Genomic DNA, 14567 nt, shown 5'->3' with positions numbered 1-14567 from the left:
TAAAGCAGAGGGCTGTTTACTCCCCGTAAACCTGTCCACTTCAAAAAGGAACAGCTGAAGCACATCTGTTTTGTTTATTGTCAGATCTGGGCTCTGTCTGTGAGAGCAGCTCATGAGTTTCGAGGAAGTAATAAATCTATTTCATCGTTCCCCAGGCCAATGATCAGACTTATTTGAACTTTGACATGGACCAGAAAAAGAAAATGAAGTTTAAAGTGCCATAGTCCTGTTGACAGGAGCTCAATCTGCCCATCTGTTCTGATAACTGGTAATTTGGCAGGACAAAGACAGGTGATAGTTTTGTTAAGTCCAGCTATTGGTCCACCCAGCTGTCAATCAAAAAAAAGACTTTCCCTAATGAACAAATGTGAGCACAAAAAAAAATCAAAACAGCCGTTTCTCCGTTTAACTCACCCCTCATTAGTGCTATAAATAGGAAAAAATAAGAAATGAGCATTTCATGATTGGTCAAACATTTGAAATCGGTGTCCTTAAAATCCAACTCCAATCATCTTTTGATCTGTTGTAAAAGCTTTCCCACCTTTCCTTTAGTTTTGATCATATGCCATTTTAAGGCAAAAATCAAAGAAACCTGTGTCGTTTTCAGGACAGTTTCTGCAGAAAAGCAGGAGTTCATTCGAATTTGGCTCTGAGTTGTGGGCGGGACAGATGGTGTGGATCAACCCCGCCCCCATTTACCATCACTGTTTACACTCTTTTCTGCTAGCTTACAGCTCCTCACAACCCCAACCTTTCATTACCGGTGTAACAAAAAGGTCGAGCAACATTGGTGCTATCCAGTTGTACAGTTCAAAGACAGACGCAGCTCAGACGAGGAAAACATAGACGTACATGGATTTAGGCGTCTACAAGTGGATGCATCAGAATGGTGGGAGCAGGGAGCTTGTGGCTTGCTGATCGGAGCTTCTATGTCACACTTACAAGCTTTTCCAAACTGTATTTTTTCATCTGCTCCTGCTGCACAATGATTTGAATAAAGAAATACTCAGAAATGCAATTTAAGCTCAATTTTATTTCTACATGAACCAATATGGATGAAACTTCCATTTCTGTCTTGATTCATTTAGCAATATCTTTACAAAAAAAAACATTGCAATTTTTCATATGCTTCAAATATGTTCTTTTCTTTAATCTCAATCCACACAAAAACAGCGGAATTGTAAGAATGAGCTTCTTAAGACACAAAATGTTCCAGCCAGAAACATAAATTCTCTTGCTCCTTCTGTGGATTATGACAAAATGTCCTGTTTTTTTATTGAGTGGGAGCCAACCTTTCAGACTGTCCTCCTGCTCCTGTGGAGCATTAACCATTTAACACAAAAAAGGCATGCTATTATGAACAGGTTGCCTGACTAAAAACATTCTCCAAAAATTAAAAACCACCTCCTTAAAAAACAAAAAAGGGGATGTCTGCATCGCCAAACTATGTTTGTCGCATTTTTTGTGAAAATGTTTACATAAAAATAAACATTGTCCTTTGATATCTGTGTTCAACAACATGGATGTCAAAGAACAAAAGGCTTTCTTGAATGTTGAAGACAACATTTAAAATAAGAGTAGGATTACCCATGCAGACCATTTCAAAAGGAACACGGTGCCTATATCAGAGTGTAAAAACCCAAATGAAATGTAAGATTCAGATATCAGTGAAGATCTTAGGAAAAAACATTCCAAAAACACAGAACATGTCTGTTTTTCATTACAAAAGTCCAAAAGTCGCAGCTTATCTTTTGCCTCCACTTGCTTTCAAAAACAACTGAAGGGAAAGCAGAAGACATCGGGTTCTCTCTGGAGAAAAGTGTTACGCAATACATTTTTCTATCCAAAATACGTTCAAGAGCTGACTTACAGTGTCAGCTGGGGCCCCTAAAGACCGACTCAAAACACACCTATCGGACTGTTCCAGAGTCCATCTGGCCCCGAACTGCAGCTGTTTTGGTACCTGTGATTCCCTAGAGAAGTCCACCGGCCTGTCTAGCAGAGGTGTGCTGCAGCACCGGCCCCTGGACTGAATAACAGGACAGTGGTGCTGTAAACACAAGCCCCGGCAGATCGACATACATGTTGGCTGTGCCTGGATGCTGACAGTAAAGAGAGTTTATGAGTGTTGCCATGGGCACCATTTGGTGCGCTGTAAATCCAAGTCACAGCTGAAGAAGACATCTCCTGTGACCCCTAAATGCAGAAGCAGCCACAATTTAAACCTCAGGAGACATCCGGCCCCCGTTACTGGCATCTTAAAATTGTAACTCCAACCAACATTATTCAGTCAATTTTTATTGTTACTGTGAGATGAAGCTAAAACTTTTTCTCCACAGCATGAAGCCTGGAATGATCATTGCAAAACATAAATAAAGCATGTTCTTATTTATAAAAATATCTGAATCCAAAACTAAACCAAGCAAAAATGCAGTATGTCCCTCCGATCATCTTTTGATCTATTGTAAAAACGTTCCAAGTGGTCTTCTAATTATAATTGAGCCGTTTTTAGGCAAAAAAAAAAAAAAAAAACAACAACAAAGAAAAACAGTGTCGTTTTCTATGACATGGTTCCTGCAGAGCAGCTCAGTTCATTAGAAATTTGTCTCCGAGTTGTGGGCGGGACTGTTAACACTGAGTAAGCCTGCCCCCATTTACCGCCATCCATCTGTTTACCCGCTTTCCGGCTAGCTTACAACCCCAACCTAACATTACCGGTGCAAAAAAAATAAACAAAAAATAAAGGCAAGCAATAGCACAACTACCCAGCCTTATAGTCTAAAGTCACATGCCAGCTCAGCCAAGGAGAACAAAGAAATACATCAACTCCTGATTGACAACAATTTAAATATAAAAATACTCAGAAACACAATCTTAAACTCAGTTGTCTTTATGTGTCCTCCGTCAGATTAAAAAACGCCACAAAAACATGTTAAAATCCTAATTTTAACCCCAAAACTCAGCCCTCCCTGCAGTCAGGGACCTGCAGGGAGGGCTGAATGTGAATGGCCTTGCATTTGGCGGACAAAGCCATGCCTGAGCACTGCAGAAAGAGTACCTGCAAATTGTAATTTAGTGAATGGGAATGTGGAACCAATAAACCTTATCCTCAGTGTGTGAAGACCAAGTGTGATTTTTCTCAAGAACCGCCACACTTCCTCAACCTGAAGTGCTTTCACTGCCAGATATTTGGCAGAACGGTGTGTAAAAAATCCTGAAATCAGATTTTACACTCGGTTCTTTCAGCGTGGAATACACTGAAATCTTGTTCTTTTGAGATCTTTCATGCAAACCAGCTCACTTAATGAAAAACAGAGAGACTGGCTTCATGTCAGCCATGTCTCTGGGTGCGATCCGACTCCAGCCCTGCGTGCATGGCCACGTTCCAACATCTCTGAGCAGTACGGGATGCTGCACGGGGACTCAAAACACGCACCAGCCCATCAGTTTGCACAGAGTAGTTCTAGTTACTGCAGTCAGAGAGATATCTCCAACCTTTTCAGATTAAAAGCTCCCTGACCTGTGGCTTCACCCCTGCTACTCCAAACATGCTGACCAATCATCAGAAGTTGTTACAACAGGAGGGCTGTTGGGTGGAGACTGCGTGTTTGTTTTGAGTGCTTCGGGGTGTGGGTGGAGGTCTGTGTGTGCCTAATTGTGAGTAAAACGAGAGGGAGGGCTTGTGCTTAGTTAAGATGCTTTTAAAACATGCTGGTTGGGAAAAAAACAAAAAAAGAACCTTTTTACAGCAAGATAGAAGGAGACAGAAACAGAGGAGATGGCTCCACTGACCACTTACTGTCTGAATCAACGAAGACATATCAGTGTACTGTAAACAAAGATAAGGAGCTGGCTCTTTGTGCATCACAAATGCTTTGTGTGCTCCAGCAGATCCGGATAAAACCCTGATTTTGTAGAGATAAATCTTTGAAATGAAGGAAAACTGGGGTCAAATCCAGGGTCAGGACATGCTCGTTTTGCAGACATGTGATATGTGAGTAATGTCAGACTCAGCACACTAAAACAAACCAGCAAGGAGGAGACAAGAGGAGCGACAGATAAGGGAGAAGTCATTTGGAGAGGGAGTAAAGCTGGACAAGAATCAGTTTCAGCTATTTTTACTGGAAAAACACAACAACACTGCTTTTCTTTGGACTTGTTGATTATAGCAGCTGTAACAAACGAGAAGACAAAACTGTCTCGTGGCTTGAACAACAAAAATCTCGCTCAATGAACATTACATAAAATTGGATTGTAATGAAATCCACCCCCCCCCCCCCCCCCCCTTCATGTATGGAGCAAACAGTAAGAGCGAGTCCCGATAAGGGCATCTGTGATGAGCGCTTTAAATTTAAGCCTGCGTGCGTCTGCTCTCCAAGCACCAATGGAGTCGTCTGGTTCCTTTTAAAAACTTATTCTGCCTTTTACACGTGTCCTTCCACAATAAACCATCAGGTTGGTAAAATTATGCCAAATCTAGAAAAGAAAAATAAGGTGTTTCCTCTCCCAGAGCCAAGAGCCGTGCGCCCGGCGTCTGCTCGCTGAAAAAAAGGTGTGAGACCTTACCCGGCATGAGCGCAGCGCTCCGGTCTGCAGATGGTCAAACTGTCGGGAAACGAACGAAGGAGAAAAACTCCTAAATCCACAGCGTGCGCGCAAAGATGAAGAGCCGAGAGTCCGAGAGCGCGTCCGTGAGGTAGACCATCCAACCATGTGAGTCTAATGTAAGCGCACAGGAAAGGCGCCGCTCCTCTTCAAGCCCCCAAACTTAAGCCCCTCCCACTGCACACGCGCCCTGTCTGCAAACACTCAAAAACTCACGCCAGCCACGCACACGCGCACGGAGCAAGGCTCTATTCATGCTTTTTTTTTAACAAAGAAAAACAGAATTTTTAGTTCACAAACTGAACTTCTGAGGAAAATAGTGAACTTCTGCCAAATTCAAAGTTTTGGCTTGTTTAGGACATACATAACACTTAAAAATGCAAATATATAAGATTTTTTTGGACAGGTTGACGGTTCCTTAGTAAAAAGACAAATTAAATCACTATAACAGAGAGCAGAAAACAGCAGATACAGAACAACACAGACAGGGTCATCCATGAACAAGCACAACAGTAAAATTAAATAAACATAGTAGCAACTAACAAAAAAGCAGGCAAAAAAGAAAAATAAATAGATACAATAAAATAGGAGGACAGATGTGACAGAAAATAATCAATAAAAATGTATCGATGTGTGGTAGCAGTTTTGATTGCCTTGATGATTTTAGGATTTTATAGAAACAAACTTATATTTAAAATGACGGATAAGTTTTGGTTTGATTCTAAAATAAGATTTTTTTGTGGTAAGCAAACTTTACTGTTGCTGTTTGACAGTTCTGCCACTTTTCTAAGATAAGATAAGAATATAACTACAGAAAAAATAATTTTGGAATTGCACAGAGATGCATTTACAATCCATATAAAAACAACTGAACACGCACACACGTATACATAAAAATGTAACACTAAATAAGTGGGAGGGGCAGGGTGCTCTATTTTTAGATTATGTGCTTGTTTTTATATTATTAGTTTTGGTGAACAGAACTTTGTGTTATGTTACATATGAAAAATGCTTTAAACATACACGTTGATTTTAAAAGTCTAAAAGTTAAGAAAAAGATGTTGAAAGTTTAGGCACAAACTTATTTTGTTTCCTTTGCAATTGTTGTTTAAGTTGTGTTTTAATATAAATTTTGTAGTTTTAACAGTTTTCATTTAACTTTTCTTTTCTCATAAGCATAGACCGTAAAAACACTGTGCTAGTATTTACAGTCTATGCTTATGAGTAGTTAATTTGTGCACAAAAACACAGTTCCCGCCAGTTTCTGTTCAGCCTAAATAAGAACTGACTTGTTAATTTGAACTGATTTAGATTTGAAAATATTCCATCACTGCTCATTAAATGTGTTATGGAGCACAAAATAAATCAAGTACCCGAATAGATGCCCTCTCTCGGTAACAGTGAACTTCTCTTTTGGTCTTGTCTCGAGTTTCAATTCTCCTTTTTTCTTCACAGGGCTACCCTGCAGCCATCAAACAATGAGGGACATCTGAGAGCCCCCACCACAAAGAGAATTACAGGGGATTATGTACAAAAGCAGAGACCTGAGCAGAACCAGAATCGACCATTCATGTAATCTCTTTTTCTCGTTGAAAAAGGGAAAATACAAGCTGTGAACTCAGTTTCCTCCTTGAGTTAGAGCAACAGTAAGCAGTGGCCTTTCTGCCGTCAAAATAAAGATTATTTTATCCAAACAAGGATTAACTCGCAGTACTCTACACCTGCAGGGAAGAGGACAGCATACATAATTAGTCCCCAGTTCTTGGAGTTTGGTGACCCAGAACAGTGTAATAAATTCACCCGATATTTTGACTGTTTACACAAAGCTAACCACAGAATGCTGGAGGCTGCATCCTGATGGCTCTGTTTGACAGAAACTTGACAAGCTATAATCAAAATGTTGACACTTTATGGCTGGTTTTGTGCAACTGCATCTCAAACGAAGCAAAGGCCAACGTTTCCTCCTCCACATGTCCCCAAAACTGGAAAAACCAGTGACAGTTGGGGGTAAAGTTTATGACAGGAATGACGTCTTCTCTCACTATTTCCATCAGCTTTTCTTTTTCTTTCTAAGTCTGTCTGGTTCTCAGACAGGAAGAACTGCAAATTAAAGGTCCTCTTCCTTATATCTACTCAGACCCAAAATAATCCTTCAAATTCAAATTAGGATTACCTCTGTGAAGATGAAACTCATCCAATTTATGCCAGAGACGGTCCTAAACCAACAGGGTGGATCCACACACTCAGCAGTAAGAACTCCTCCAAGAATGGCTCCTTATTAAATTACGTTTCTGTTCTCTGCACTCTGATCCATGGAAAGAAAAGCTGAAAGTGTGACTGAGAGATAATCACGACAAGTTTGTCTTTTCTTCACAGTGGAAAGTGTGAGGAGACCTCACGCAGGGATACTCACTGAAGATGAAGGCGGTTTGTGTCTAACCAGCGGCAAAACCCCTTCTGAAGCTCCGTCATTGAACGTATCGTCCTAAATCGGATGAGGCACTTGAATCATATACATCTCCCCTCACTGTAAACCTGAACAAAGGGAGCATGCAGAAGCCATTCATATTAAGGCCATGGCCACCCGTGGTGCTTTCATTGGGGTTAAGTGTGTGACACACATTTGGGTATCTGCCTTCTTGTTTACAACCCAAAAAAGGCCCAAAGCAACATTAATGGCCTTTAAACATCCTTTTTTCATTTTTATTTTATTGTTTGTTTGTTTGTTTGTTTTTTTGCTGTATATTGTCACTAATGTGTAGGCCAATTTTTCAAGTTAACATAAATTTCTAGACTTTTTAGTGTCAAAAATGTTGATTCTGCATAGAAAATAAACACAAAGTGTAGAAAACAAAAGCACAACACAAACAAAAGACACAATGACCTAAAAATGTGGCCTTTGGCTTGTGTGTTTGTTTACATGGTCACTATACACAATATCACCAGAGGTATTCGCTCACCTGCCTTGACTCACATGAGCTGAAATGCCATTCCATTCCTAATCCGTAGAGTTCAAGATGATGTTGGTTCACCTTTTCCAGCTATTACAGCTTCAACTCTTCTGGGAAAGCTGTCCACAAGATTGAGGAGTGAGTTTATAGGAATTTTTGACCTTTCTTCCAAAGCGCATTGGTGAGGTCACAATGCCAATCACAATGACCAGGCCTAGAAGGCCTGGTCATTGTGATTGGCATTGTGACCTCACCAATGGTCACTGGTCAAGAAGGCCTGGCTCTCAGTGTCCGCTCTACTTTATCTCAAAGGTGTTCTATCAGGTTCAGGTCAGGTCTCTGTGCAGGTCAGTCAAGTTTATCCACACCAGACTCTGTCATCCATGTCTTTATAGACCTTGCTTTGCGCACTGGCGCACAGTCATGTGGAACCGAACTGTCCACACAAGGTTGGGAGCATGGAATTGTCCAAAATGTTTTAGTATCCTGAAGTATTCAGAGTTCCTTTCACTGGAACTAAGGGGCCAAGCCCAAGTCCTGAAAAAAACCCCAGACCATAATTCATCCCCCACCAAATTTAGCATTCAGGACAATGGAGTCTGAAATGTACCGTTTTCCTGGCAACTTCTAAACTCAGACGTTTCGATGAGATTACCAGATGGAAAAGCGTGATTCCTGACTCCAGAGAAGACATCTCCACTGCTCTAGAGTCCAGTAGAGGTGTTCTTTTTACCGCTGCATCCACTGATGTGTGGCTTGGATGCAGCTGCTCGGAATGGAGACCCATTCCATGAAGCTCTCTGTGTGCTGTACTACTCTAACCTGAAGGTCACATGAGGTTTGGAGCTCTGCAGCAACTGACTGCAGAAAGTCTGCGACCTCTTTGCACCGTGCGCTTCAGCATCCACTGACCCCTCCCCGTCAGTTACCTTTGTGGCTAAGTTGCTGTTGCTCCCAAACTCTTCCATTTTTTTATGATAGATCTGACAGTTAACTGTGGAATATTTAGAAGGGATGGAATTTCCTGACAGTTTTGCTGCTCGGGTGGCATCCCATTCCATGCTGAAATTCTCTAAGCTCCTGAGAGTGGCCCATTCTTTCACAAATGTTTGCAAAAACAGTCTGTGTGCCTGAGTGCTTGATTTTATACACATGTGGCCAGGCCAAGTGATTAAGACACCTAATTCTGATCATTTGGATGGACGAGCGAATACTTTTGGTAATATAATGTAGCTAGATATGATTTTTTTTTATGTTTATGAAACGACCAAGTGAGCCGCCAAAAAGATTAAATAATTACCGAGAACATGTGAAAATCTCTCCACCTCCCTGGAAGGCAGCCTGTGATATTAAAGAAAAAGAAAATAACCCTTCCAGCTTTTTTTTTTTTTTTTTTGGTGGATGTGTAACCGCATCCCTGCTGCTTCAGCTGCCTGCTTTTTCCACACACGTCAGAAGAAGGCCTGCATTTACAGTGACAGGGAAGATAATTAAACAAGGGATTCTAATCATGTCCATCAATTTTCCGCTGGACTCAGAAAGAGGCTGGAGTCTGACCCAGCTGTCACTCTGCAAGAGTTCATGCCGACTCTGGACAGGCCACCAGTCTGTTGCAGCAGAGAGAGGAGGCAAGGAAGACTAAGAATATCAGCGGCAGTCCATCTGTTTTATTGAACTGTTGCTCTAAAAGAAAGCTTATCAGCCAAGCTACAGGAAACTCATCCACAGACACAAAGATGTAAAGCAAAAGACAGGCACATGTGACCAGCAGAACACACCAGAGCCATGCAAGGTCTGTTCATGTCCCCTGATGAAAGAGAGACAGCATCAGCTGTTCAATGGCTTCTGGGGGAAGGGTTGACATGTGGTGATAATTTGAATTCTATGGGATGTTATGAGATTAATGCACCTAAATGTGGTTTGGTGTTCCCCAGAGAGCCGGAGGAGAATGGTGTCAGTGCAGTTTAAATGAAGACAGCAGTGCCTGTGTTTGCTCAGTGTATACATTATCTTTGTCTTGATCTTTCTTTATGGTTTTGAAGCTGGGAGGCTGTGGGTTCCGCAGCAGGAGGGCATAGGTGAAGGTCCTGCACAGCTGCACAGCGGGAAGAGGGATGGATGCGGAGGAAAGCCTCCAGGCACAGAGAAGGACTTAATGAGGTTTAGTCAATTTAATGAACAAACTTTATTAATCATGGTAGTGAATATATTACAGCTTTAAATTGGAATAACACGAAAAAATTTTTTTTTTTTTTTTTACTGAGATTTATCTTCAGAGGTTTTCAGATAAATCTATAACATGGAAGGCTCAATTAAAAGTTGGAATTCTGCCCAGCTGGAAGCTTTAGCTGACACCACGGAAACGTACATAACTAAATAACCATGTTTTGTTTTATTTTTAATATTCTGTTCTGTGCTTAAGCCTCCACTTTAAATTCTACATCTCTTTCCACAAACAATCATTTTTCTTTAGATAAATGACCTAAATTGTAAAATAACCTTTTTTGCAAGTCCAAGTGAAGTCTCAAGTCGTCAGCTCTAATTTCAAGTCAAGTGTTAAAACCTCCTTTAATATGGATATGCTATGGTAACAAGTTGTCATTAAACTACTTTTAAACTACCTATGGAAACACAATAACAGGTAGTTGCTGTTTCTGCATTCCTAATGCAAAAGCATTTTAACCCTTGTGCTATCCTATGGGGTCCAGATGACCCGATCCTTACATTGACGTGTTATCCCAGGATGACAAAGGTGGATAAAGGTGAAGAGGGATTTCTTGTAAACCATGGACACCAGTGAACATCACAAATCATTGAAGAAAAAAGGTTTAGCACACTCTCTTTTGGGGTCCAGATGACCCCACTACCAGTGTTACAGTGCCTAGGATAGCACAAGGGATAAAGAAAGTTCTTGTTTTTAGACCTAACCTGTGCCAGATCTAAAAAAATAACAGCAAACAAACATGTCCCAAACCAATTCTAGTCTCCACATGTGAGACTTTAGCGTGACTCAAGTCTCAAATGTAGGTTCCCACCTCTGAGGTGGCGCTTGTGTGGTTTACCTCTCCCAGTATCAGATCGCAGCAGTCTTTGAATTTGCTAGAGTTGAATCAAAGGAGGGGCCATATGGTTTACTCTTGTCTTACTGCAATAAGGCTTTGGTTCAAATCCCTGTAAGCTTTCTATTAAGCTTTCAGGGTATCAAATGTCTAAATGGTTTGGGCAGTCCAGTTTCCTCCCACAGTCATATAAGATATCTCATAGGTTAACTGGTGGTTTTAAATTGTCCTGTAGGTGTGTGTTTGGTAAATTGTGTGTTGCCCTGCAATGGATCAGCAAACTGTTCAGTGAACCCCACCTTCACCCTACAAAAGCCTAGAAGGTTCCAGCATCCCTAAGATACCAAATGGGAATAAAGCAACATTGAAAAATATATGGATGATATAGGGGTGGAGCCTACTTTTGACTCAATGCACAGGAAAATTCATGGAAGAAACTTGTGAATTGGATTTTTGTAATGAATAACTAGAAGTGCAGAGTTTTCATTTGCACAAATTGATTTAAGCTTTGACAAAAATAATTGCAGAGTGGTAATGAAGTGAAGCAAACCTGTCCTCATACTGCACTTTTATTACACATAAAAACCACACACTGTGTAACACAAGAACAAGACACACTGTCTTCTTTAAATTCTTCTGATCAGTTAAAATGATTCCTAATTCAATGAGCAGCTCTATGGCTTCATACTGATCTTCAAACTGATCTTTTTTCACAATCATGAAGTAACATCAAAGAAAATAAAACCACACAGCAACAGTGCTGAGAAAAGCAAAACGCATCCACTGCTTCCCAACATTAATACATTTCTTGATTTTGTTTTTATATCTAAGAAGTTGGGACATAAATTCTTTTGAAGTAGCACAGAATGTACAAGTTTCATCAGATGTCAAAATATAAAGCCTCAAAAACATCAAGCTTTAGTAATGGATTTGGAACCATTTAAGTCTGATAATTAATCATTTTGTCTCTAAGGTTGTAAAGTCTCAACAGGTTGTTGTTGTTCACCTTTGAGCTCATCCAATCAGGTGTCGCCACAGCAGATCAGCTTTCGCTGATCCGCACTTGGTTTTATGCTGAATGCCCTTCCTGAAAACTGCTTTTTTTTTGAGACCTGTTGGTATGATTCATTTTGTCTACCGGTGATAGCTTTTTAAAATCTCTTTTTCAATCAAGTGTTTAGTAATCAGGCAAAATTGATCAAATGTGGATAGTCTAAGCAGGCTGCAAGGTGGGGTAGTGATTAGTGCTCTTGGTACACAGTGAGATAAGGCCCTGGTTCAAATCCTGGCTGGAACATTTCTGTGTGGAGTTTCCTCTACAATCCAATATGCTTCATTGGTATCTCTGAAATTGCCCCTAGGTGTGCAAGTGAGTATGTGTGTGGCCCTGTAACAGACTAGCAATTTGTTCAGGGTGTACACCACCTTTGCCCAAAAGTCCCTGGGTTGGCTATAGCATCCCAAAGGGATTCAGCAGGTAAAGAAAATGGATAGACAGATAGACAGATAGATAGATAGACAGATAGATAGACAGATAGATAGATAGATAGATAGATAGATAGATAGATAGATAGATAGATAGATAGATAGATAGATAGATAGATAGATAGATAGATAGATAGATAGATAGATAGATAGATAGATAGATAGATAGATAGATATTCTGACATCCTAAGGTACTAAGAACATTTCAGGATGGTCAATGTTATGAAAACATTTCATTTTATCGAGACTCATAGCTGGATAGATGGATGTATGGGTGGGTGGGTGGATGGATGGATGGATACACATTGTTTGAACATTGACTCTATCATAAGAAGAACTTTTGTCACAGCATTTATCAGTCAGGACAACCACAACAAAAACTTCAGAAAGCCTTAAAAACAATAGTTAGGTATATTTTATGTAAACCAATAAAGTTTTCAATATCAGTAAAATGTGGAACCAGCCAATGAACGCTTTCAATGAGAAAAATTATGTTCAGATTCAGCCACATGATTACAATGTGCAGCATCCAACCATAATATTGGCCGAAAAGGTCTTAGTCACAGAGGCAACACCCCATATTGTTTTCTGTAATGGGATTCAGACATTAAAAAATAATCAATATGAACTATGACCCTGTACTAAATGCTCTAAAACCCACTATGTGTGAACAACACTTCCCTCTTTGCCTGTTGACTAATTCATTCCTAAAACCTAATTAGTTGTTGTTTTAGCTACAGAGGTAATGTCAACGTTAAACAGCCTCAAGGAAGAAGCTTCTCCTCTTCTGCTAACCACTGATTAAGAAAATTCACTAGACTCCTCCATAAGGGAATCTGAACTGAGCTGACTCTCCAAATATCTTACAGGGATTTTCTTGTTACTGTGTGGCTGCGGCATCATAAATAATTGCTTTATTGAAAGTTGGCTATATAAATTGGAAAATTTGTAGGGATTAAGATTTTAAATGTATTACAAAGATTTTATGACATAAAAGTGCGTGGTAACTTGTGGACAGTCAGGGCTGCAGGGAAAAAAAAGTGTGCTCATGGATAGATTAATTGGAAAGATAAAGTTAATTAGAAATGCCACAATTGGCCATATGAGGAAGGAAAATGCTCCAGTGATTTCATTTCTTTCAATTTTATTAACGACGATGTGTCATTAAACAGTCAAAAGCCAAGCAATAATGAAAAAATATCCAAATGTCACTTAAGTTGACACCGTGTGCGCTCGCCCGTCTTTATTTGATGTGAAAAAAGCCAAATTAAACGCACTAAATCAAACTGATAAGCAGAAGTCAGAGCAAACTAGTCCGCAGAAACTTAAAGAAGCAGTTAAAGCTTTGATTGGATGTTCAAGTCATTCAGCATCTTCTCTCAAATCAAGGAGACTCAAAATTCTCATAGAGGTAATCATTCCACACCCTGGGGCATGTTTTAGACTCAAATTCAAATGATCCTGATGCATACTAACCAGTTTCGCACTCACGCGCGCACGTGCACCACCCCATGACTTTCAGCATCTGCCCAGGATATGACACACAATGCATGAGCCTGCTCCCTGACTGGGTGCAGTCCGTGAAAATGACCAGCATCTGTAGTAACGCACTCACATCCCCGCATGGCTCCACGCACAAACTCAGCAGCATCTCCTCTCATCAAGACTGCAGTGGCAGCATTTGCACCGGCGTTTGTCCCGCACAGTCCGCAGAGTGAAGCAACGTCCTTTTTTTTAATCCTTTTGTCTTTTTTTTCCCCTGATCCACAACCGCCCGCTGTCACGAGAAAAAAAAAAGAAAAAAGAAAAAGGAGGAGACTCACCATGCTCCCTCCTCATGGCAGGAGAACGGGGGCCAGGTGATGAGAGCTGAGGCTGCAGTGGCGGAGGAATCCCCCCCGGTAGTGTATGTGTAAGAGTGTCTGTGAGAGGGAGCGTGCGTGCGCGCGCGCATGAGTGCGGGGAGCCGGAGCTGATCCAGCAGATGCAGACAGGAGCCACCAATAGAATAAGGAGAAGGAGCGAAAGGAGTGTGTGAGAGATGGAGGGAGGGAGCAGCAGCAGAGGAGGGGTCTAGTTGCATTACATCATGGACTTAGGGAACGGCAGGTTTGCGGAGGGTGGGCTGCTGGTGGGGGGAAGGTGTGTTTGTGTTTGTGTCTGCAACACTGTGTGTACCTCTGCAGCAGACCACCAGATGATTTAAGACTGAGAATGTGTTCGTGCTGCATGCTGGAGTGTCGTCATGCTGTGTGTGTGTGTGTGTGTGTGTGTGTGTGTGTGGTTGGGCACACATAAGCAGAATATAAAATGCAGTTTTTTCAGGAACTATAATGATAAACACGTCCATCTCATTTTGTCAGTTGTGCGCTGAAAACCTCCTGGCAACTATAAATAAGCATTCACATATAGATGTATTCCAGATGAGGGCTTTCTTTCCATTTTTTTAATCACATTTTTTGCAACC

At 40.9% G+C, this 14567-nt stretch overlaps 1 protein-coding gene across 3 annotated transcripts in view; it reads right to left on the bottom strand.

Annotated features, from left to right (window-relative positions):
* The window catches only part of LOC101166949 (semaphorin-4B), a 59733-nt gene extending 45641 nt beyond the window's left edge, over positions 1-14092 (bottom strand). The window contains exon 1 of one of the 3 annotated variants that reach the window (XM_020699981.2): positions 13924-14092. The gene's annotated coding sequence lies outside the window, so the exon portion shown is untranslated. Of the gene's footprint in view, positions 1-4566; positions 4756-13715; positions 13815-13923 lie in introns of those variants that run through there. The other 2 variants (XM_020699982.2, XM_011492886.3) reach the window with 2 other exon arrangements.
* Positions 14093-14567: the final 475 nt, after the last annotated feature.

This window comes from Oryzias latipes, chromosome 3 (assembly GCF_002234675.1).
Source record: "Oryzias latipes chromosome 3, ASM223467v1".
Lineage (NCBI taxonomy): Eukaryota > Metazoa > Chordata > Actinopteri > Beloniformes > Adrianichthyidae > Oryzias > Oryzias latipes.
Note: the sequence above shows the minus strand (reverse complement) of the source record. Positions and strands in the feature narration are given on the sequence as shown.